This window comes from Pinus tabuliformis, chromosome 5_2 (genome assembly GCF_031772625.1).
Source record: "Pinus tabuliformis cultivar Carrire ecotype Pingquan chromosome 5_2, CPIR1, whole genome shotgun sequence".
In the NCBI taxonomy this organism is placed as follows: Eukaryota; Viridiplantae; Streptophyta; class Pinopsida; order Pinales; family Pinaceae; genus Pinus; species Pinus tabuliformis.
In genome coordinates, this window is record NC_142306.1 from 49,239,077 (window position 1) to 49,264,851 (window position 25,775).

At 40.9% G+C, this 25,775-nt stretch overlaps 1 protein-coding gene across 4 annotated transcripts in view; it reads left to right on the top strand.

Moving 5' to 3' along the window:
* UPL7 (ubiquitin-protein ligase 7) overlaps positions 1 to 25,775 on the top strand; it is a 331,482-nt gene that overhangs the window by 304,491 nt on the left and 1,216 nt on the right. For 2 of the 4 annotated variants that reach the window (XR_016261610.1, XR_016261608.1), the window contains one exon: positions 23,017 to 23,122. The exons of the other annotated variants lie outside the window; for them this stretch is intronic. The gene's annotated coding sequence lies outside the window, so the exon portion shown is untranslated. The remainder of the gene's footprint in view (positions 1 to 23,016; positions 23,123 to 25,775) is intronic. 4 annotated transcript variants of the gene reach the window in all.

Sequence of the window (25,775 nt, forward strand, 5' to 3'; positions counted from 1 at the left end):
GAAATCCTTTGAATAATCCAGGCTGACCCAAACATGGGCTTTAGCTATAGCATTTTTGATATCTTGTAATCCATTTTTACCTTCATCTTTCCATACAAACTTTGCATCCTGTTACCACTCAAACCTGTAGGGGACCTAAAGGGGGTTCCTAAGAGGGAAACTGCTAGGTTAAGGGCAACGGTGGAGGCTTAGATCACGGTCACCACAACGAAGTCTCCCTGCTCTTTATGGAATTTCACTGATGGGAGGAGTCCTGATAGTGTAGGGGTTCACTTATAAAGTATATGTCAATGGATAGGTGAGAAGTGACCTTGAAAACCCTTTCCTAACGATGGAGTGAAGAATGGAGCTTGCTTGCTCTTTAAGCAAGGGACTTGGTCCACCAGGTATAAGGGGTGAGGATTGGAGGGTTGAGGGAGAAAGGATAAGCTTATGAACAAGTTTCTCAATCCCTGTAATCCTTGGGAAACTTGGATTTCCAAATGGTCCTTGATAAATAGTCTTTATTGGGAAGTGGGACCACATGGGGCCAAGTGGACCCAACCCAAGTTCGGGAATAGAATGTAGCAACCAATGATGTTCCTATCCTAGACAAGGTTAGGGAAAGGACCAAAAAATAATACTTTCTTCAAAAGGTTGAATTGATCCTATTGAGGTCTAGCCTTGGGGATGCCTAGGCTCAATTAGATCCTAGGGCTAGGGCTTGAGATTCCATCATTGGGATTGCCTCAAATTTGGAGGAAAGGGAGGCGACCTACCAATGCAGTAGCCTATAGGAGATCTAAAATTTTCCTTAGGTCAATTCTCGGGAAATGGATGCCCTAGGTGACCTAATGGGGTTAGACTTTGGGAAAGAAGGGGAAATGGTAAAAAGAGGGTTAAAATGGTCATCATTTTTGAGGGATCAATGCCTAGTTCACTTGGGGATATGGAGTCGAGGATTATGATGAGTAAGAACTTGGTTTCTTGATCAAGGAGGCCTAGAAAGTCAAATTCATCCAATGTTGAGAGAAAGAAAAGAAAAGTGACCTTCAAGCATTTATACTTCAAAGCAAATGACGCAAGATTCTCGAGATAAATAAATCCCTAGGACATTTCATTCATATAACAGTGGCCCATACATTAAATTAGCTAAAACATGCTCAATTCCACATTTCAATAATGTAACAACAAGCCCTAATTTTAGCATTATGCAACAACAAGAATAATAGCATCAAAATTTACTTACAACTTTATAGAGTATATCCAACCGTCATTTCGTTTGCTCAATAAAGCTCTAAGACAAGAGAAATAGCCCAAATCCATACATCAAAATTCACCCATCTCCAAAAATTTCCACCAAGGAAAAAGTGCGAAAATTCTCTATGATTAGAGAGATCCCAAGTCAAGTGATGATCCAAATGAATGTTTCTAACATCAATATATATCCTCCTAAAGAGTTCAAATTAGCCTATGGGCCTACATTAGCCACTAATGATAAAATAATGTGCAAATAAAACCCTTATTGGTGACAAGCCCACCAAACTAGCTCGTAAGTGTAGAAATAAGCCTCACAAGGGCCAAATAATAACACGTGCATGTCGTAGGGCCCTCTAAAGGCTCAATAATATCTTGAAGTGCCATATTGAGGAATAAATTCCTCAGAATATGATGGACAAGGGGGTGGCCCCTTGTTCTCCAATTAGTAGACCTGTGGTGCTCCCATTGGGTATGAGGGCATAGAGATGACCCCATGGGTCTCCACATGAATCGAAGATCCTATGCAAGGGTCCAACTGTTGGAATGAATGCTTCCATGACATCGTATAAGTCCTGGGACACCTGTCAAGAGTGTGGGGCTCCTGTGGGGGCTTGTTGGGCATAATGTAGTAAGAATATCATCATCATCCCAAAAGTAGACCCAAAATTAGATTGCTAGTAATCTCTGAGCTTCCATGAAGATTCGTGGAGTGTTGTCTGTTGTTGTGGAGGCCCATGGACCTCTATGCACACCCTAAATGTGCCACTGTAGACCTCCGGGGGTTAGGATCCCATATAGGGAAACCAAACCCAAATGGAAACCACATGTAATCCTGCATAAGATCCAATGCATCCCCTAGGCTTCTAGTACAACCAGTCATTAAAATAATTGGGTAAAAGGCTTACAAATTATGGATAATAACGTGGGTACTTCATAATGGCATGCCCTTCCGTAGTGGGCTTTGGCATGTGCTAGTGTCTCCAAGCTCCAAAGGGGGTTAGCTAAGTACCTTATTAGGTGTTTTCAGCCCTTAAAGGGGATAGTATGTCCAAGGTACATCCCTCTAATGGGGGTGGCAAGTGAAAAATAAATGGAATGAGAGGGGCAATCCTGGGCCACATAGTGGGGCATAGGGGTAGCTAGATAAGGGGAAGCCCACACCTGGGTATGTAATGTATATGAGGGAGAAATCATGGTACATGAGGTGCCTCGACCTTGATTTTTCCACCCTTCTTCATATAGCTTTTGCTTTATATGAATTTTATTTAATTAACTGCTCGAGACTCAAAGGGCAAGAGCATGTTGTGCAAGATATAGCAGTGATTACCCCCTTTTAGGTAGGGCGGTTTATTGCCCTATGGGGGTTGGGACAATCATGGGTTCCTGAATGATAGAGGGGGCTCATCTAGGGCCTATGAAACTAGGGTGATGGCCAATGATTGGGGTAGAGCTCATGTAATGGCTTTTGCCCACGTGCTAATTATTTTTGTCCCGACCATCTTTTGCATTTTGTGGTACAATTTCCTTTTAAATTTGGCCATTTATGCTTTTCATTTTTTCTTTTAATTGCTTCAACCTCCGGGGAACCATTCTAGGTCTGACCTAAGGTGGGGGCAAGGGGATATGGAGGCTAGCCCTATGTGGACCCAAAATGGGAATGTGGACCCAGGTGGGAGAAAAGATGAATGGGGTTATAGTGAGTGGAAAGAGAGTGATATGTTTAGATAAAGGAGCGGGACCACGCACCCAAAATCGGGGTTTCCCAAGTAGTACCACCCTAGAACCAAATGGTTAATAAAGGAGATCCCACGAGACTAAGATCCATTGGTAACAACCAAAAGAGATCAAGGGGACATGAGCACAAACTAAGTCCACTCTTTTTGCCAAATCTTGCCATCAATCCATACCCAGAAGTATCCATAATAAGAAAACCCAATACTCAATTACCAAATGACAAGACATACCTTTAGATTCGTGAGGCCCACCTTCAAACATATGATCAATACAGGTGGGTGAGGGACCACATGATTGGCTCAGGTGGTAGAGAAATGGCACAACGAGCTAGTAGGAGGCATCAAGGGGCTGCTGGCTACCGGCTGAGGCTCATCATTGAGAAAAATTTCTCCTGGGGATATCACCCACGAAGAGGTGGGTAACATCTGGCTTCAATCGGGACGTGATCTCTCGATGAAGTGGACGACGCTGCTTGAACGGGAGGTCACAAGAACTCCAACAATCTCTTGGTCACCATAGACCTGTTATCTGCACATGTCAAAGATCAAAGCCACGGGGTGACATGGTTTTTTTTTATATACATGCAATCTATTCTATCATGAGACACATCATATGCAGTTAGTTTTAATGCAAAAATCATCATGCAATGCATCCTACCCTAACACGCATATGGTGATGTTATTACTAAGTGTAATCATAAAGCCATTGCAGCCAACATATCATCGCATCAATATACATATGTCTGCTAGTATGATTACTCATGTAGCAACCCCCAAATCAGATGTGGACATAGTCACATGGCGGATGAGGCGAGTGAGAGGCGGGAAAATATGATCTCCATTCGAGGTAGAGGGATGTCCTTGGAGAAAGAAAACTGGTCATTCTGGAGGTCCAGGGCTCCCATTTTGGGTACAAAATGGAGGAATGAATGATTACTCTCGATAATTCCTCATCACAATCATTGCTTGCAATGTCATGCTTTGAGGATGTCACATGGTTGTGAATCGTGATGAGAGGGGAACGAAGGGTGAGAGAAAGAATGAATGCAACAAATAGGTCTCTCAATGTGATGGTCATAGCGGGGAGTGGAGGACGCAGAGTGATCATAATCGTGAGGATGGATCAAAGGGGATAAGGTATATTCAATGAAGGGTTCTTCCTTGACACCATATCAAGAAAAGGGAAAAGGGGCATGGTCACTCGAGGTGATACCAAAAGGGATGTGGGATGAGGGATGAACGAGAGGGAAATGCAAAGGGGAGGGTGAAGTGTCATATTCAATGGGCTTTCCTTCCCCACAACCTAAAGGCTCAAGTGATTTGAATACATAATCATAAGGTGGGTTGGTAAGAGCCTCGTTGCTTTCTTGATTATAAATATTAAAGATTGGGCCTTCATCAAAAGGAGAGTCAAAGATTGGACTTTCATTAAAAGGAGAGTCAGTCACTTCCATCAAATGTTGTCCTTCTTTAAGCAAGGGAAAGTAATAATTCTCCTTCCCAAGGGTATCAATGGGTATGTCATCATAAATAGTCCCCGAGGGGAAGGGAAGACCAATCGCATCCTCATCCTCCTTGTCGGTGTCATAAATGGGAGCACAATCAAATTGAGGACCAACAATTTCCCATTTCTCCCTTTCAATGTGGAAACAATCTTCAATGTAATTTTTCAAGGGGCTAATGGGGTCATCTCTCTCAAGGTTTTCAAAAGAGGATTCATCGAGAGTAATATCCTTGAGAAAGGTAGGGTTGGTCTCAATAAATTCATCCTTCCCAACACAGGTGTCCTAAAAATCATCTTGCCCGTCTTGTAGTCGCCACACTCCACTTGCACTTTGATTTATTACCTCTTCTAATGTTTGGAAGCCTTCTTTTCCTAAAAAGCCAAGTGGGGTCCTCCTAATCCACCTTTCCTAAGTTCCAACTTACAATACCAAAATATCTCCCAATGGTCAAGATTGCAAAAATGGAATTTCTTCTTAACCATATTAATTTATTGGGGACGTTACAGTCCTCCCGACCAAAAATTGCTTGTCCTCAAGCAATGTTTGAACAATCACCCCCTCTATCAGCCGACCCAGATAGTCACTGCAAACAATACTGGGGTCCCAAATGTGCCACTGAGTCATCTCGGATCTCTGCCTTGTCCTGCCAGGATCCCAAGCCATCCTGATCATCGTGAAGCATCCCTTGCTCCACTCATTGTCCAACTCATCATAGGCTCCCGACGTCCTCTGCCTGCCGCCACTAAGCAGAGCATCATGGTAGTATAAGATATTGATCATCTCCTCATGAAACTGCTCTATCGAATAGTCCCTCTCGTGCACCTTAGGAGTGGCCTCCTGAAGATGCAATCCAATGCTGGTGGGATTGAACCCTCGTCTACCTAAGCCTCCCCTGATCTCCTCCTGCCAATTACCCTGCCACACCGGTGAAGTTCCCCGCACCATCAACGAATCACTAAAACCAAATGGAGGATCTGGATAACCTTCCCTTGTAGAAAACAACTCATCTCTACGGGTAGTTGAACTGCTCAACACTGTTATGCCAGAATCCCCTGCCCATCGTAGAAGGAACCTATCCTGCTGACATCACGACACCCTGGTCGTGCCCGACTGCTCAACATGCTCGTACCAGACCCTCCTCTTCGGTAACACTCGACCACTATATCAATCCCAATCAATGCTATGACCAACCTACCAAGGAAACTCTGTAGCATTCGAGTCCACCACTCCACGACTAGCCTCGATCCTGAGCAGCAACCTGCCTCGCCATATGACGACTGTGTCAACGACTCTCCATGTGTGAGCCTGGAAAAAGGTTGGATCACCCTCCATCATAACCTTGCCCACCGATAAATGGAGGGATCCTCTCCCCAACCAGATCCTTGGATCCCTTAACCATACTAGGAGCTCACAATTGCGACTCCCCTTGGGTTGCTGCTGCGTAGCACTGCTACTTGCTAGGACCCATCCGAACCTCACCTCTAACCCCTGTATGTCTCCCATAGGTGGAGCACAAGTGCTAAGAATTTGTCCCAAGCATGCCAATCTGCCCTGCTCTTGCCAACCCATATAGTGAAATCTGCGATCCCAACTCCTGATGATACGCCTGTAACCAACTCGGAGTCTGGGCACCCTCCCATAGACAAAGTCTACCATCCACCATCCCTCAGGCTCCTGTAGCGCCTCATACTGTCTTGCCAAAAGTGCATCATGCAACTCCCTCGCAATCACCTCCCCAAGCATGAGCCCAAGGGTGGAACATATGCTACCTCGGCAATTAACCACCTGATCCCTAAGCCTGTATCCACTAGCTCATGCATCCATCAAATGTCTCAACTGGAGAGTCTCCTCTCCGCCCATGACTGCGGGGTCTCACCCAACTGCCTAGGGTGGGCCTCCCATGTCCTGTTGCCTGAACGGAGAGCATCATGGGGCAACAACAAAACGCTCTGTGAATGTAAGCAACACTGGAGGATGATGGTTGGGTAGGTCCCCAAGGGTATGATCGAGAGTCCGCAAGGATATGGGAGAGTAACCCTATGGGCGACCCTCTCTCCGCCTTGGATGTGCTGACAACCTCCTCAAAGCCTTGTCTCTGCTAAACATGGTGTTCCCAGATGCTCAACCATGTCCTCATTGATCCTAGGTGAGCTGCATCCAATGGTACACCTATTGCCCCTATCCATAAGTCTCCTTGGAGGAAACGCTCCAAGAGCTCGCTGCGCCGCATCATCTATCACTGCATACCACCCAATATCAATGCACTCCTCGACATGCCGCTGTATGCAGCAACCTGTCCCTGTACACCATTGGATACTTCGACTATAGCTATAATTTCCTATGTCTCGCCTGTGTCACTATACCTATCACTCCCTGCGTGTACTCAATGCAATGTGAGGCACTCCGACTCCACCGCACAGTCCAACATACTACGACACACCCCCATGCATCTCCATGATCATCTGCAGACCACAACTCAACGCTAGATGCTCTTACACATCCCTGGATGTGATGGCCTAAAGTTGTGTCCATATGTGTCAGCCCGCACCCGACTGGTATCATCATCTCCACCGTCACATCACCATACTCTCCGATGAGTGGATCTCCCCTCCACATCCTCCCTGAGGGAGTCCTAGGGAAAATTGTAAGCATGGAAATTTATCTTAAAGTTTAGAAACCTAGGTGAATCTTACTAGTCCCTAATATGCAAACTATAAAATATTTGGAGATATCTTTATAAAAATATTGAAATTTCTATTGATTTTCTATATAGTGTCTATAAATTTAAGCGATTTTTAAGGTAAAAAAAATTTGTACTACAAAATTTGGGTGAAACATTTTTAGAAAAAATGCAAATTGGCGAATATTTTTTTTGGAAAAAGCATCGAAAATTAGCCCACTTGCGAATATTAGCCCCTAAAATTTTCCATGTGAGGGACCCAAGAAGTGAATCTCCCTAGGTATCAGTAGCGATGCCACCATTGCTCTGCTCCTTTATGTCCCCTGTGCCCCACACGAATGTGAAGAATTCCAGCTCCATACAAGGCACTGTTTGGTGGCATACTAATGCCACTTCCTACAACGAACTCCTACTAGAGTATGCTGATCATCCTGTGATCCCATGTACAACCGTCATACCAAGACAACCCAAAGAGTCTGCCCATAAACTGGTTGGCCATGGGTGCTAACCGAAACTCCCTTAGCAAATGTGTGTGCTCACACGCTAGGTCAACTATACAGCCAAGGTCGTAGTTAACCGACATATTTGGGAAATGATAGGTAGTCCCTCGTGGATCCCAATGCCAGTTCGAGCTTCTGGTATGCCCAGTGTCTAGAAGCTTCGACTGAGCTTCACCTGAGTCCACTACCATCTCCATAGTCCACTCCACCAGGTACCAACTTAGAATCTCTCGCCATCCAACCCCAAGAGAGGGATCAATTGTACGAACTCCCGTACACAGAACAAGCCCCCCATCTTGCGGATGCTGTACCCTGTGCAACTCATGTCGCCCCATCTCATCATCGTGGTCAGCACATAAAATATGTCGAGGTGACTCTGCCTCTCCCTCTCCAATGCGCAAAGGAAACCTACTAGAGCTACCAGCCCAATCTATCTATGTTTGAAGAGGGTTGCTTCGATGCTCTAATGTGCACTCTAGATGGACCATTAGGGAATCCAACCGTTCCCCAATGCCCTTCAGCACCTCGTTTTGCTGCAGAATGACCTCTTGTACTGTCGTGACCTTCTCTCTCAATGCTAGAAGGCAGACTTAAAACTGATGAAACTGTCATTTGCATCTATCACCTACAGACTCGGTCACAATTCCAGATATCTCAACAACTGTCGACATCTCATGCATGGGTGGCACCTCCTCAACAGGCAGATGGCTCTATGTGTATAGGCTCTATCCTCTCCACCAAGGTGTCAACTGGGGTTATCAAAGAGGTCTCTAATAATGGTGACTCGTGTGCCACATCGGGTATATCGATGTGCTCTTCACCATCCTGTGGGCTCTCAACATCATGCTCAACCTCCTCCTCACGCTCTTGATGTCTAAAGCCAGGTCTCCACCACCAAAAACACCCCCTGGTCTCACCCTCTAACTGTCCTCGATTCTGTTGACCTTCCCCACATGATGTAGTTGGTTGCACCACCACTGCCTGCGCACCTGTAGTGTCTCTGCTGTAAGGGTGAGGATGGGTCTAGTCTATCACCCTCCTCAATTGAGCCAACCTCTCATTGTCCCAATGGATTCGACCCCATAATGTTTGCATACTGAATTTCCCTTGAGCCATGGGTTTGTCTATAGTTTCACCCATCACTGTGCGTTCATACCCAATTCTCCCATGTTCCTGTTGGCTACCCATAGCTAGGCCAAGATCAAGGCTCTGATACCACTGTAATATTCCAAATTGAAATTTATAGCTAATAACAAACACATGAACTAGGCTATAGCAAATAAAATCACAATTAAGCATGCACCATCAAAAACACCAAGAAACTGGGCGAATAAGTTGAGCCATTTTATTAATTCTGGTATAAATGGGAGTACAATAATAAGGAACAAGTGCACCTGGGCTTGCGTAAGCAAGTTGAAGCAAACCCAAGGTGAGAAAGACGCTCCCAGGAGTAGAAATTTCGGCCCCCAAACTACCTCTGCGCTGCCCAAAAATTGTGCCACTGTTGCTACCTGAAAATGGTTCGAATCCCTTGCTGGAATGCCTGGTTTGCCCTGAAATTGCTGCTATAGCTTCCTCTTAATTTTCCCCACATGACCCAGAAAGGAATTGGTCCCAATCCTTCAAACCAGAAAACCCACAAAATGGAGCAAATTACCAACAACTGTTGGCTGGAAAGAGACTTGTTTGAGCCTGCTAGAGTGCTCAGAAAAATTAGCCAAATTAATCTTGGCCTCTCCTCAATAAACTCAGAAAAACCCAGAAAAGGTTGGGCCTAATTCCAACCTTCCAAAATTGACCCCAAATAATGTGAGCACCCTCTACAGCTGGGTAATTCGTACTCCCTGAAGAATAACTACTAAAGCCCTCCAAAATTAGCTGAGAATACCTCCAAGAATTATCCTTATGCCCCCTTGTAATTCTACAGCCCCAACTCTGGTTCAAGCCTCCACAATCAACGTAAGCCTCTAATGGCTGCGCAGGCCCAGCCAAACAACTTCTGCATTGGCCCAGGAAGATGAATTTCGGCTTGTATGTAATCCACTTAGCCAAACCATCAACCCGCTGCAAAATCGCTGCTAGGTACCAAGAGAATATGCCTTTAAATTCCTGGAATCCATGCTGTTACGAAGCTCACTCCCCACAAGAATGCGTGGTCCCTTATTACGCCCAACCTGCTCCTCAATAGCTTGAATCTCCCTGTGAAATCCCTCTGGAACAACTCCAAGAATGTAGCAAAGCTCCCCTAGGGTGGCACTCGAAGTCCATCGAATTAGGAGTTGAGATTTCCCCTCGGAAATCTTGTGTGCTACACAACACTTTGTCGACCGAACTAACAACGTGAGCAAACAACGATTCAGATATCAAATGAGCAAACGATGCCCAAAAGGAGTCCCTCCACCTCTATTTATCTTGCTACCACTCCATTGCTTTATGTGGCCCCCACAATTTGAGTTCTCTCTCCTCTTTCTCCCCACAAGTTTGAACTCTCCTAAGGAGGGTACAAATTCCCTTTGGAGTGGTCCCCACATTCCACTTGCACTTTGATTTATTACCTTTTCTAACGTTTGGAAGCCTTCTTTTCCTAAAAATCCAAGTGGGGTCCTCCTAATCCACCTTTCTTAAGTTCCATTGCCAAAATATCTCCCAATGGTCAAAATTACAAAATTGTAATTTCTTCTTAACCATATTAATTTATTGGGGACATTACAGACAATGACAATTATGAAGACCGAAACTATTTACTTTTCCAACACTCCATCTTAGCTAGGGAGGTATTCATAATGACCCAACAAGTTTGTCTCAAGATGAAATATTCACATAAGAAGGGATCGAGATTGATAAGAATCATTTGTCATTATAACCAGCATTGTCACATTACCAAAGCCTTGACAAGTACACTCTATCTCTCCACAAGATTAGAGCACAATGTTGGGAGGCATTCCATGGGACACCACACCACCTCACCGAGGTACATACTCCACTTGGGATACTTGGAGTATGTCTTCCACTAGACCATTTCCCTTAAGGAAATGCTCGTCCACTAGACCATTCTTTATCGAAGTTTATGTTCTTGACTTAGGATCTCCATCCTAATCTGTCACAGTACATGACTCAAGGATGTTTGTCCAAGATGCTTATCCAATCCACCATTCTCCTTATCCATGTCCATGTACTTGACTTAGGATATCAGTCCTAATTTGTCATAGTACCTGACACAAGGAGAACCATGATAATTCAATCCATCAATATCCCTATGTTAGGTCCTTATAATACTAGTGATTCCCCCATTACTATTGTCATTGTATCCTTTATTGTTATTGTTGTGTCCTTATTGTTCCCATATTGTTATTATTGTGTCCCATAGAAGCCCACTATTGTTATTTTTATGCCCTTGTATTATTGTTGTTAGGTCGACTTTGGTTATATTGCGACCCCTTAAACTCCTATATATAGAAAGGAGGTTTTGTCATTTGTATCATCCAAGAATTGTTCATTTGTGTAATGTAAAGGAGGTTGCCCCCTCGGAGAGGCTGATTTCTAAGTCGTTGATCTATCTTTTCTATCTTTTTGTGAGCTGGTTTCATAACATTTGGTATCAGAGCTTTGGATTCTAGGGTTTCGTTGCTCCAAACAGGTCTTCGTGGCATTTTCGCTATAACTTTTTTTCTACGACATTTTAGATTTTGAAACTAAAACCCATTTGAGCCGAAATCTTGGTGAAGCGCGGGCCCGAATTTCAGATTTCTCTTCGCTATTTTTTTCAGAGATACGGTCCAAGACATTTAGGGTTTCTGCAAGCCCCCGAATTACATCCCAAATAGGTGACCTTGGAAAAATCATCATAACTCTCTCTTAGAGCATCTGATTCAAATTTCATAAGAAGTGACAGAAAGGAGACAGAATGTAGTTTGTTGGATATCATTTTCAAAACCTAAGGTCGAAACAGTGACACGTGGCACGTCGTACAAGTTCGCTCTACTGAACCAGTCCATAATTAGGTCATTCTGGGAGATTTGGCATAACTCTTCATTGGAGAATCCAATCTTGATCAGACTTGCAGGGTTAAAAAGAGGACTCAGAGGCTTACTGCAGGAAGAAATTTTAGACCTTGGAGATCCGAAATCACAGAGATATGACAGATTCAATATCGAGCTCCTACAAAGTGAAAAAATGTGTAGTTGTTTTAAATTTTTGCTTAAGTTTGGTTTGAAAAATTAGTTTGAAGGAATTCAAAGGGCATAATGAAGAATTATTATCATTAATTGATGTCACGAAGAAAGAAAATGGAAACACCTAGTAAGCAACTTGAAAGCTCTAGCATGACTCATGAAGAAGAGGAAGAAATACAACATGATATATTAAAATTACGAGACCAAGTGCAACAAAATTCACTTGCACAAAAGGTAACAGAAGCTAAGATGGATGGTTTAAAGAAAGATGTAGAAGCTAAGATGGATGGTTTAAAGAAAGGCGTAGAAGCTAAGATGGATGATTTAAAGAAAGGTGTGGAAGCTAAGGTGGAAGATTTGAAGACAGATTTGACAAAGTTTCTACAAGAAATGCTTACTAATGGCGAAAGGGTAGTAAAGGAAACTCATGATGAGAACCAAATAAATGTTAAACATGATTTCATAGACTCTAACATTGGATTGAAGACCCACCATATTCCAAAGATTATGTGGAAGTTTGATGGCAAGGATCCCATAACATGGATACTACAGATGGAGCAATTATGCGATCTCCATAATGTGCAAAACACACAAAAGGTACGCATTGCAACTTTATATTTGGAACCAAACCAGTTTGTATGGTATCGATTGCTTTGCTCTCGTAAACAAATTGTCACTTGGGCTATTTTTACGGATGAAATGATAACACATTATGAGGATGCAAAAAGCAACACTTTTTTTAGCCAATTGATAAATCTCAAATAAAAGGGTTCAATGATGGAGCACATTGAGGAATTCCAAAAATTGAATATAAGGGTAAAAGATATTCCAGAGGAGCATAGGATTGATGTGTTCATAGGGGCTTTAAAGGATAACATCCAACATGAAGTTCGCCTTTGGGAACCTAATTCATTGGAGAAGGGATTCAGGTTGGGAAGAAAAATGGAAAGCAAAATTATGGGAACAAGGAAGCCTACCACTCACAATCATAAAGATCGAAGTGTTGTTGCCCCTAGCCATCCACAACCTACAAGGTTGACACCACAACAATTGGAAGAAAAAAGAGAAAAAGGGCTTTGTTACAGTTGTGATAGCAAATACACTAAATGTCATAAGTGTGCTGAGAAGAAATTATTTTACATAGATTGTGAAGAGGAGGAAGAAAAGGAACAAGAAACGTCAAAAGAAGAGGATATACACTAGGAACAAACCCTAGAGAAAGAAGAAATGAATCCGACCATATCTTGTAATGCATTGGCTGGAATTACCACTCCTCAAACTATCAAGATAGAAGGGCATATCGAGAAGAAAAAGATATAGTGTTGATTGATTCAGGTAGTACCCATAATTTTATTCATTGTAAGATAGCCAAAGAATTGAATTGCTTCCTATATTCAACACCAGAGTGTCAAGTGATGGTTGCAAGTGGAGGAACCATAAATTGCTCAGGAAAGTGCCATAATATCAAGCTATCCATGGGAGAATATGTATTGAATAGCCCAATGCTTTCCATTCCAGTGGGTGGTGCTCATGTTGTACTAGGAGTTCAATGGCTACAATCTTTAGGTACAATAGCTTTTAATTTTCAAGAACTTTTCATGAAATTTTCTTCAGATGGAAAGGAAGTTGAATTAAGGGGTATCGCAGGGAAACCGGGAAAGATAATCAACTCTAATGGAATGACGAAGCTTCTAACGAAAGAACAACGAGGCATAATTGCACAATTATAGAGGTTCCCACATCGAAATCATCTATTTCTCCAGATCTCCAAAAAGCCTTGGACAATCATTCCAAGGTATTTGAGACTCCCAAGGGCCTCCCACCTATTTGTGATCATGATCTATGTTGCGGGGGAGCGCCCCCCCCCCTCGAACCCGCTCCCAAATCGCGCTCCGAGCGGGAGCGGCTCGGGAGCACGCTCCCTCAAAAAAATTTGCGCTCCCTGGTCTGTTCGGAATCGACTTGGGGAGCGATCACTCCAGTGCTCCCAGAGCGATTTTTAACGCCCGGGAGCGATCGGGGAGCGATCGCTCCCCGATCGCTCCCGGGCATTAAAAATCGCTCCGGGAGCGATTCGCGCGGGGCCGGGAGCGGGTCGGCGGAAAAAAATTCCGCGGACCCAAAAAAAATTAAATTTTTAAATTTTTTTTTTGGTTTTAAAAGGCCAATGGGCCAAAAAAATATTCATTGTTACTTCATTGAGCTTGAGTTTGGAGCTGGAGCAAGAGCAAAGGAGCGAGGAGCAAGTGCTGAGGAGCGAGGAGCAAGCCTGCAGAGGTAAGTAACTTAGTAATTTAGTTAGTTTAGCTGGTTAGGTAGTAATTTAGTTAATTTAATTTAGCTTATTGAGTTTAAAAATCATGTATTTAAATTAAATTAATAAATTAAATTAATTAATCCCAATAAATTAAATTAATTTGCAGATTCAAGAATCAAAACCCTACAAACATCAAACACCATGGACCTGGCTATATTTCTTGGCATTTTCTTCTTCTTGGTCCCTTTTATGGTTATTATGGTGCTGGAGAGTAGGAAACGGAGGGGCCAGCCTCAAACTGAAGAGGGGGATGAAGAAGCCGGAGAAAGTCAAATGGGTGAAAACCCTGGTGAGGAGGAGCTGGAGGAGGGTGAACATGACCCTCAAAAAACTAAACAAGACCAAACTCCATTGTGGAAATATGTTAACAGGGCTGAAACAGGGAGAGGGGGTGGAACCACTAAATTTCATTGCCCCCATTGCAACACTGATTACACAGGTTCATACACCCGTGCTAGAAGACATCTCTGCGGGAAAAGGCCATGGGATGGAGAGAAACAAATAGGAATCAAAACTTGTACAACGGTGTCAGCAGCGGAGAGAGCCAAATACATAAGGGAAGAGGAGGAAGCCCAATACAGAACAAAAAAATCAAGGGGTTTCTTTGAAGTTTTGAACCAAGCTCACAATCACAAAGAACTCCTTCAGCATCCTCCCAAGGCAGTGGATATGGACATGGAGGCACAAGGTCATCATCTTTAAGGCGTAGAACCATATCAGATTTCCTTGATGAGGGGTGTAGGAATGATGTGGATTCAAAAGTTTACAGGTTTCTCTATGCATGTGGGATACCATTCAATGTTCTTCGCTCACCTTATTGGCACGAAATGGTTTCTGCCATAAATGATGCCCCTAAAGGATACAAGAGCCCTGGGTATGACAAGGCAAGAACCGTTGGCCTTGATCATGAAAAAGCAAAAATATCACATTCTTTGAATAAAATGACAAGTTCTTGGACTGACAATGGGGTGTCCATTGTATCTGATGGATGGACAAATGTAAAAGGCAAGCCATTGATAAGTGTTCTTGCTGTGTCTGTTAGTGGTCCCATCTTTCTAGCTGCACATGATTACTCAGACAAGTTCAAGACCGCCATCAACATTGTAGAAGCATTACTTGAAACAATTGAGCGTATTGGCCCATACAATGTCATCCAAGTCATCGCTGATAATGCTCCTAATTGTAAGGCAGCGGGAGCAATTATTGAGGATAAATACCCCAACATATTTTGGTCTGGATGTTTGGTTCACACATTGAACCTTCTGTTGCATGATATTGTCAAAAACAAAAATGAACAATACCAATGGATTGGTAATTTGTACAAGAAAGGCAAACAAATGATAAAATTTATTATAAATCATAGCAATACCCATGGCCTTTTTCGCAGTCACTCGAGATTGGAGTTGCTGAAGATTGCGAGGACTAGATTTGGTAGCTATTACCTCACCTTCAGGCGCCTTTTGAAGGTAAGAGAGGCATTAGCTAGCATGGTATCAAGTCCACATTGGCAGGTGTTAAAGGAAAGGGCTACAAATGTAGCTGACATGGCAGGTTTTGAAATGGTGGAGGAGGCCGCTTTTGATGGGCAGTTTTGGACAAGTGTGAGGCAGGTATTGGATTTCACCAAGCCAATTTATCACATGATTCGGTTTGCAGATACAGACAAACCAGTGATTGGCGAGGTGTATGAGCAAATGGATACCATGTTGGAGGAAATAAAAGACATTGTTCATAATAGAGATCCCAACTTGTACAAACTGATTCATGATTGTGTGTGTGAATGGTGGAATAGGCTTAACCTTCCACTACATTGCTTGGCGTATATCCTTACGCCAAAATACTACTCTACATCTTGGTTGGACCAACCTGCAGCAGGGGGTGGGGTTAGGACCAAACCCCATTTAGATCCAGAGGTAACTAAAGGATATTTGGAAGCATTAGAAAAGTTGGTACCTGACAGGGAGGAATGTGCAGCTGTGCGCCTTGAAATAGGCAGATACTTCAGTGGCACTGGTTTGTATGGTAACTTCCATGCAATGGACGACAAAGATAAATTTGAATCTCTCACATGGTGGGAAACATATGGCGGCCACAGACTTTTGCCAAAATTGGCAAAAAAAGTTCTTTCACAGGTTGTAAATTCTTCTTCTGCAGAGAGGTGTTGGAGCACCTACAGCTATATACATAATGTGAAAAGAAACAGACTCAATGAAAACCGAGCAGAAAGCTTGGTTTATGTGCACTACAACTTGAGGTTGTTGAGTCATTACTGTGATCGGGCTAATGAGGATCCCACATATAAAATTTGGGACAATCACCCAGAGGATGACAATTTGGAGGATGGCATTGTACATATTGAAGAACTAGAAGACGAACTTGTAAGGGATGAAAATGAAGCAGCTGCAGCAGCCATGCCACCTCCACCTCCACCTCCACCATCCAGTAGCAGTGCTCGAGGTCCGAGTCTTGTTCCTTTGCTGTCGCCACCTCCATATACACCCTCGCGTGGAGGTTCTAGTTCTGGTCGTCGGTCTGTGCGGGAGACTCCTAGAAGACCACCACGACCTGCTTATACTCCTGGAGACTCTCGTGGCAAGGGCCACATGTAGATTTACAGTTTACTTGCCTTTTTTAGTTTCTATTAGACTTTAGTTTTCATAACTGTTGAGTTTTGAGTCCTTGACTCTTGACTCTTGACTCTTTCATATCATAATGATATTTTTTGTAAACATTATATCACTGTGACAATGAAAATTTGAAGTTTGAAGTTGGGCCTTGGCAATTATAACTCATTGGTAATGATTGTGAATTATGAATATGATGCTTTGTGAAAGACTAAAGTTGTTTCATTTCATCTCATTATTCATGTTTCATTTTATAAATTTTTAACATTTCATATCATGTTAACAGTTAGAAGTTAGGACTAAGAAATATCTTCGATATTACTTCTTGTAATGGTTAAACTTAGCTTACAAGTACAACTTTGGTGATCAATGATGATAAATGTTATTGAATTTTCAATTCTGAAAGCTTGAAGTTGAAACTTTAAGATTGAATTTGATGAATCATGATTTATAAGACTCAATATGTTGCAGTTGTAATATGTATTTTACTAACTTGTGGACATGGTTGATGACGATTATAATTTCTAGATGATTGATGTGATATGGTTCAATGATCAATCTATGTTTTTTTTATGTCTAATTCATCATTCTACATGTTTTTGTTGACATATATGTATCAAAAATAAAAAAATAATATATATATATATATATATATATTTTTAAAAAATCGCTCCCGGATTCGCTCCCAAATCGGGAGCTTCGGAAAATGGTCGCTCCCGCTCCCCGCTCCCGCTCCCGCTCCCAAGTAACATTGATCATGATCATGCTATTCATTTGATTACAAGAAGTGTTCCTCATAACATCAAGCCTTACAGATATCCCTATGCCCAAAAGAGTGAAATTGAACGTATGGTTGCAGAAATGCTAGAGGCTTCTATAATTCAACCTAGTCAAAGTTCTTTCTCTGCTCTAGTAGTATTGGTCCATAAGAAGGATGGATCATGGTGCATGTGTCCAGATTATAGGGAGCTCAACAAGCTCACTATTAAAGATAAATTTCCCATTGTGTCATTGATGAATTATTGGATGAATTGCATGGATCAATTTACTTCACCAAGTTGGATCTTCGTTCAGGATATCATCAAATCAGAATGAAGACTGAAGACATTCCGAAAACAACATTTAGAACTCGTGAGGGTCATTATGAATTTTTGGTCATGCCTTTTGGGCTTACCAATGCACCTTTTGCATTTCAAGGTTTGATCAATTCCATTTTCAAACGCTTCCTTAGAAAATTTGTGTTAGTATTTTTTGATGATATACCAATCTACAGCGAGTCTTGGAAGGATCATGTTCAACATGTTGACAGGGTGCTCAAACTATTGGAAGAGAAACAATTATATGCAAAAACCTCCAAATGTTTCTTTGAAGTACAAAAGGTGGAATATCTCGGTCATATTGTTTCTCATGAAGGTGTTAAGGTAGACCCTAGCAAAATTAAAACCATTAAGGAATGGAAAATTCCCACATCCATAAAGCATCTGCGCGGATTTCTCAGGTTGACAGGGTATTATCGCAGGTTTGTTAAGAATTATGGGAGAATAGCAGCACCTCTAACAACATTATTGAAGAAAGATGCATTTTCATGGACTCCAGAAGCAACAAAGGCCTTTGAACATCTTAAAGAGGTAATGTGCCAAGCACCGGTCTTAGCTACACTGGACTTCACAAAAACCTTTATTGTGGAATGTGATGCCTCAAGAAATGGAATTGGTGCTGTTTTAATGCAAGAAGAAAGACCCATTGCTTTCGAAAGTCGTCCAATCAAAGGAAAGTATTTACACAAAACTATTTATGAGAAGGAAATGTTGGCAATACTACATGCACTTAAGAAATGGCGACCCTACCTAATGGGAAGACACTTCAAGGTAAAAACAGATCATGATAGTCTTAAATACTTTATAGAACAAAGATTATCTTCAGAAGAGTAGCAAAAATGGGTCACAAAGATGTTGGGTTATGACTTTGAAATCATCTACTAAAAAGGGAAGCAAAATGTTGTGGCAGATGCACTCTCAAGAAAGGATGAGGATGTGGAAGCATTTCTTTGTGCCATTTCTATTATCCAACCAGAGTCGAATGGCGAAGAAGTATGGGCACTCGTTCAAAAGTTACAACAAGATCCCAGTACATCTGATACATTTAGGTGGAAAAATGATTCGTTATGGTACAAATATCGGTTATACCTCTGTAAGAATTGCCAACTCAAACAAAAGATTCTTAGGGAATTGCACGGGCACTCAGGATTTCTAAAAACTTACCACAGGGTTGAGAAAGAATTTTTTTGGGATGGCCTTAAATCGGATATTGAAAAGTTTGTGGCGCAATGTTTGGTTTGCCAACAAAATAAAGTTGAAACAATTAAGACCCATGGTCTATTAAAACCTTTATCCATTCCAAGCCAACGTTGGGAGGAGGTTTCAATGGATTTTATCACAGGTTTACCCAAGTCTGAAGGAAAGAGTGTTATCATGGTGGTAGTTGATAGACTTACCAAGTATGCGCACTTTCGTGCATTATCTCATCCATTTAAAGCGAGTATAGTTTCTATTGCATTTACGGAAACAATTCAAAAGCTACATGGAAACCCAAAGATCATTGTAAGCGATAGAGATCCCATTTTCACTAGAAATTTTTGGACAGAATTCTTTTCTTGTCTTGGTACTCAGTTAACTCATAGCTCATCTTATTATCCTTAATCTGATGGGCAAACTGAGATAGTAAACAAATGTTTGGAAGGATATCTTCTTTGCTTTGTATTTGATAAACATACACAATGGGTCAAATGGTTGTCTCTGGCTGAATGGTGGTATAACACTTCTTTCCATACTGCAACAAAAATGACCCCATTTATGGCACTTTATGGATATCATCCACCATCCATCACATCATATTTAAGAGAAAATTCTAAGGTTCAAGCAGTGGAAGATCACATTGAGCATCAACAACAAGTTCTCCAACTCTTAAAGGATAACCTCACGTTGGCGCAGAATAGAATGAAACAGCAGGCAGATCAACATTGCAGTGAAAGAAGTTTTGATGTAGGTGATTGGGTATTTCTATGGCTACAACCATATAAACAAATGTCCCTCAAGCAAGTTAAGAAGGATAATAAATTATCACCAAAGTATTATGGTCTGTACAGGGTGTTGCAAAAGATAGGTACTATGGCATACAAATTGGAGCTTCCTGTAGCTTCCCGAGTGCACCTAGTTTTCCATGTTTCATGCTTAAAGAAGGTTATAGGTGACAAGCTCCCAGTTCAAACAATATTGCAAGAACTTGATGAGGAAGGAAAAATCGTATTGGAGCCTGAAGCAGTCAAAGAAACAAGAACTCGACAGCGACAAAATCGATCAATTTCAGAGTATCTCATCAAGTGGAAGAACTTACCTGTTGAAGATTCTACACAGGAGGATGATAATTTTATACAGAAGCATCCAAAACTACTCAAGCGTTGAGGAAAACGATTTTTTGAAGGAGAGGGGCATGTTAGGTCCCTATAATACTAGTGATTCCCCCATTACCATTGTCATTGTATCCCTTATTGTTATTGTTGTGCCCCGATTGTTCCCATATTATTATTATTGTGCCCCATAGAAGCCCACTATTGTTATTTTTATGCCCTTGTATTATTATTGTTAGGTCGGCGTTGGTTATATTATGACCCTTTAGACTCATATATATAGAAAAGAGGTTTTGTCATTTGTATCATCCAAGAATTGTTCATTTGTGTAATGTAAAGGAGGTTGCTCCCTCGAAGAGGCTGATTTCTAAGTCGTTGATTTTACTTTTCTATCTTTTCGTGAGCTGGTTTCATAACACCCTATCCGTGATGCATGCACTAGACTTACGGTTGTTAGTCTTGGCCTAGTACATGACACATGGAGAACCAATGTCCAACCTTACTCTCTCTCAACTTGAGAGGAGAAATCCATGCTTACTCCCTCTCAAACAGGGAGAATTCATCAATTGGCTTGAACTTGTGTTAGAAGTACTCATACATCCCTTACATCAACTACCTGTTTGTAGCTTCCTCAACCAGCCCTCTTATCATTGAGTTTGCTCATCTTGCAACTTCTTGAACTAGGGCTCCAAATATGCCTTCTAATATTTCATGATCCTGCACTTGAGGTCTTCACCAACGACATCCAAAACTACATCCTACACTGTACTGCTTCTTGCACTGCTTTGTGCCTTGAAGATAATCCATCACCCAGTTCTTTCAACTGACTGATCATCACAATACAAGGTTAGCTAATCCATTGTTCAGTCAACTTGGCTGACCTTTCCAATTAGTCTTTATTAGACAATGCAACTCTAGTCTCAAATAATTCTGCCCTCTAGCGGCTATTCTTATCTTTTCCAAAGTAGCCAACTCTTAGGGTCTTCAAATAAACCTTCTTGCCAGTCCGGCCTATAGGATGACTATCCTTAGGGTTTCTGTACACAACCCTCAAATTGACAACCCTTAGGGCACCAATCAAACTGCCTTTCAATATCTCCAAGATTTTTATCATTAGGTCTTCCAAACACAACTCACTTGACAGTGAATGTCCACTGCTTCACTGTCCTTAGGGTTTTCACAAATCTGCCCACACAATAGTCAACTCTTGAACTCACTGTACAACAAGCTTCTTCAAATCTTCCCTCTAAGCATCCTTCAGACTGAACGACTGCTTTTTAGGGCTTCTCCAAAAGTTAATTAATGTATAGCTGACTTCAAGTCTGCCACTTGTCCACAACACTTAGGCCTTACTAATCAACCAGTTACAGTCCTCTAACCATTGTACATAGGCTGCTTCTCTAACTGTCCAAAATAAGATCTTTCTTCCTTCACTATGCAAGCCCTACCTTGTTGCCCATCTGCTCTCACTATAGTACATTCTCTGAGGCTGAATATGGCCCACTTGAAGATTAGGATTCCCTCAAAACAGTGTGGTCATACCTCTCTTCATTTAGGGTCTCGGCCCCCCGTTCTATGCGCTGTTCACAGAGTTTAGGACAACCATTTAAGGGCAACCCATCATTTGAAGAAGCCCTAGACTAGGGCACAATAGAGACATCTTCTTGCTGCCCTCCTAACAACCTTAAGATGCTCAACATAACTGTCCTAAACTAGGACTCTCATTCTTTAGCAACAAAACAACTTGAAGACATCAATCAACATACCTTTTACACTTTTCTAGGTCTGTGCATTTGTAGAAACTCAGCCTGGTTAGGGCTTCTTATCAATCCACTTCAGCCCTACCAATCTGCTCCAAAAATCCCTCCTCAACAGTGGCCTTCTTCCCTCTTCAAGCTCCGTCCCTTCGCTGGTTCCTAGGGCTTCTTCTAGCTCCTGTTTAGGCCTTATGGCCCCCTTCAAACCTGAGGTACAGGGCTCGGCCCTATTCCCAACAGTCGCAGAGAGTGCGGCCTGAATCAGTGGTCTGTACCACACTTAACTTGCACAAGAAACAACCCAGAAATGATCCTCTTCTACTCGGCCCTGCTCCTGATCAACTCAGCCTTCAAGACAGCCACAAGAAGCACCAAAACAAACCCTTCTCGCCTTCGTTTGAGCTCCTCCTGATCTGTGGCCTATTTCAGATGTCTTATGAAATGTTGCATACGGATGTTTCAGTGCAGGAACAAGCCCTCCATGAGCATGAATAGATTACAAAACCCAACTTACTCCTTGAGAACTTGATCCTTCTTGACAAAAATCTTCTTAAAGAGAATTTGTATCATCAAAGGTTTAGCTCATACTACTGTCATGTTATGCCTTTTTTGAACAACTTCATGGCTTGTATCATTTTACCATCAACCTTACTCCAGATCTTATGATGACTTTGGATCACTGTCACTCTTTCAAGTATATGGCTATCTGTCATATCTCACAGACTTTAATTCGGATGCAGGGAACTTGGATCATATTGTCTTTGTGTCATTACAAAAGATGTATCTCGCCTTGCAGTCAACAACTTGGATTACCATTATACTTTGATCATAGAACTTTGCAATAGGACAGGAGATCTTTCACAACAATTCGGATTAATAGGTTATTTGCATCCACTTGTATGACTGTAGTGACTTCGCAGACGTTTGCAGACCTTACATATGTTCTTACTGTCCTTCATGCTTTAGGATTTTGATCTTACTTGGAATGCTTGTATTATCAGAATTGTAATCCTCCTTCAAATTTGGCTTATAGTAGAACACAAATGGACTTTCAGACCTTGTATACTTCCTTCTTCTGAGCAGATTCGAGTACTGGAGCAAGGTAAAGAGGAACATATATGCCAACATGAGTGATCTTCAAGCTGCCTTCTTCTTCACGTTAGCTCTGATACCATATTGGAAAATCAAGGTAGTTGTAGTTTATTGTTGATTCTCCTTGATAATTACTTGTGATATTAGTTGGCATTTTATTAATTTTTTTTACTTCTTCATCAAGCAATTATCAAAAACATGAAGATCACGAAACACAAAGAACACAAGATATAGACTCCACGCTAGGGCAAAAGCCCACAATTGGGGAAAACCCAAACGATCCTCTTCTTATAGAATCAGATCAAAATGAGACCTTCAAGATCCAAATACTAAATTAAAACCTCCTCCAAGCACCAAGTCAACCCTCCAAATGATCTCCTTCAAGACAAGACAAGGTCTTCCAAAGTCAACGAGAGTCAACTCCTTCAAAGTCTGCTATACAAGATTTTGGCCCTCACTTCAGATCTGCAACTTTGGCTTGCAATTCTCGGTCCTGCAACAACTACAGAAACCCTAGAATCTTCGCACGTGTGGATAGAAATAGGTAGAAATCAGATCTCCTTCCTTTGCTTGGTCTTCCTTCTTGTCTTCTAGTCTTTCGCTCTTCTTGTCTTCCTTTTCTTGCTTGAGATTGAACTGCAGAAGTATATCCAAATGAATTGAACTCTCTTCCTTTATATAGTCTTCTCATGAGGTCGAATAGCCCTTCCCTTAGGCTGACTTTTCAAAGTTAGGGCCGACTTGGTCTTGGAGGTCCTTTTGACTTTCTAGAATAAAAAATAAATTCTTTTACATGTTACAACTTGCTCAAACGGGTCTTATACAATTAATATTGACTCTCTTGGCTCACGACAATTATTCTTATTACTTAACAAACCCTAGAAGCATGAATAGCATGCTTAACGTAGTTGACCAATGAAAAGAAACATGAAACCCATGCTTGAAAATAATAATTTTTATTTCTTCTTTTGCTTGTTACATAAGATATACATAATGACATGAGTACAATGACAATTATGAAGACCAAAACTAGTTACTTTTCCAACACATGGAGCATCAACAAGGGTCTAAAAGACAAAGCACTCTCCTAGCAAGGTGAAAACACTTCTGGAGTAACCCCAAAAGCTGACATTATTTTTTTTGGTTTTTCGCTGTTGTCTGTTTTTGGGGTTTTGTCTAATCCTCAGGTTTTATTTAGGATTTAGTGGGTTGATATGGGCCCAGCCATGTCCTGTCCCCACTTAATAATATAACATGATTAATAAAGAATGAGAACAATACTATGTTACCGGATCCGTCCACCCTGGGAAGTGGATTTGCGGATCCCCGGATCAGAAACGGATTCGGATCCGGATTCACTTGGATGCGGGAGAAATCAGTTTTTAACGAGTGAAAATATCTTGGTAACAGTTTTTAACTAGTGAAAATATCTTGGTAATGCCCTGACCCTGTATTGCACTCTAACCCTGATAGCTGCTCGCTGGAAGCTCAGACAGTACGTGCACGTGCAGCGAATAAGACGGCCAAAATGATGCGATTGGTATTAATATCAGTGGTTTTGGTATCTACAGACTTGGTAGTATGACGCCGCTACTTGGTTTTCTATTTATCTGCGGGACATATGCAGTTTCGCACATTTGAACTCATTATATTTTGGATATGTTATAATATTAATTTAATTATAAATATGTTATACTTTATAAATCTGTCATATGTTATTGACATTAATTTAGAAATGTTATAAAAGAACACGTATTAATTTAATTATAACTTTATAAATCTGTTATATGTTATTGACATTAATTTAGAAATGTTATAAGAGAACACGTATAACTACATGGTGTTTATATTTTAGATATGTTATAATATTATAATTAAATTATAAATCTGTTATATTTTATTTATATTAATTTAATTATATTTTTATAGCTATGCTATATTTTATTCACATTGATTTAATTAAAACTTTTTCAATATGTTATACTTTATTTATATTAAATTAAAAATGTTATAATTTTATAAAGTAATTTTCTTGTGTATATATATTATAAATTAATTATTCAAAATATAAAAAATTTGTTATTTTATTGTCCATATACATTATAAATTAAAATTATTTAAAATATATCAAATTTGTTATGCATAAGTTTTAAAATTTGTAGATTATATTTTATATTAAACTTTTATATGTTGTAAGTTTATTATTTAATTCATATAAAGTAATATGTATATTAAATTATTATTATTTATCATTTAAATGGTTTTGTAATATATTATAGTTTATAATTTAATTTTTATAATTAATGTTACTTTAATTATGAAGTATTGTATATTTTTTCATGAAATTCATCTACACAATTCAGCTTGAGTGGGCCTGATGGTTAAGAGTATGCGTTTCCTCCTATGGTTTCAGAGGTTCAAAACTAGAGGGGTAGAGTATGTATGCCTTCGTAGACTTAGCAGTGAAATCGCTACACGGAGGTGGGTCCATTTTCCCAAAAACAAAGGGATATTATACACCAATTTGGTGTCTGGCTTGGCCATGACTTTAAAATTGGATAATAATAATAATAATAATATAAACTCTATTGTTGTTGATGGATAGTGATCACAATAAATTTGGACATTAATATCAAAATTTTATTATAAAAATATATTTAAATTAATCATACTTGCCGTTTCCTCGCCGTATCCGAATCCTAAGCTTTTCAAAAATCAAGCAGATCCTCATCCGCATCCGAATCCGTATC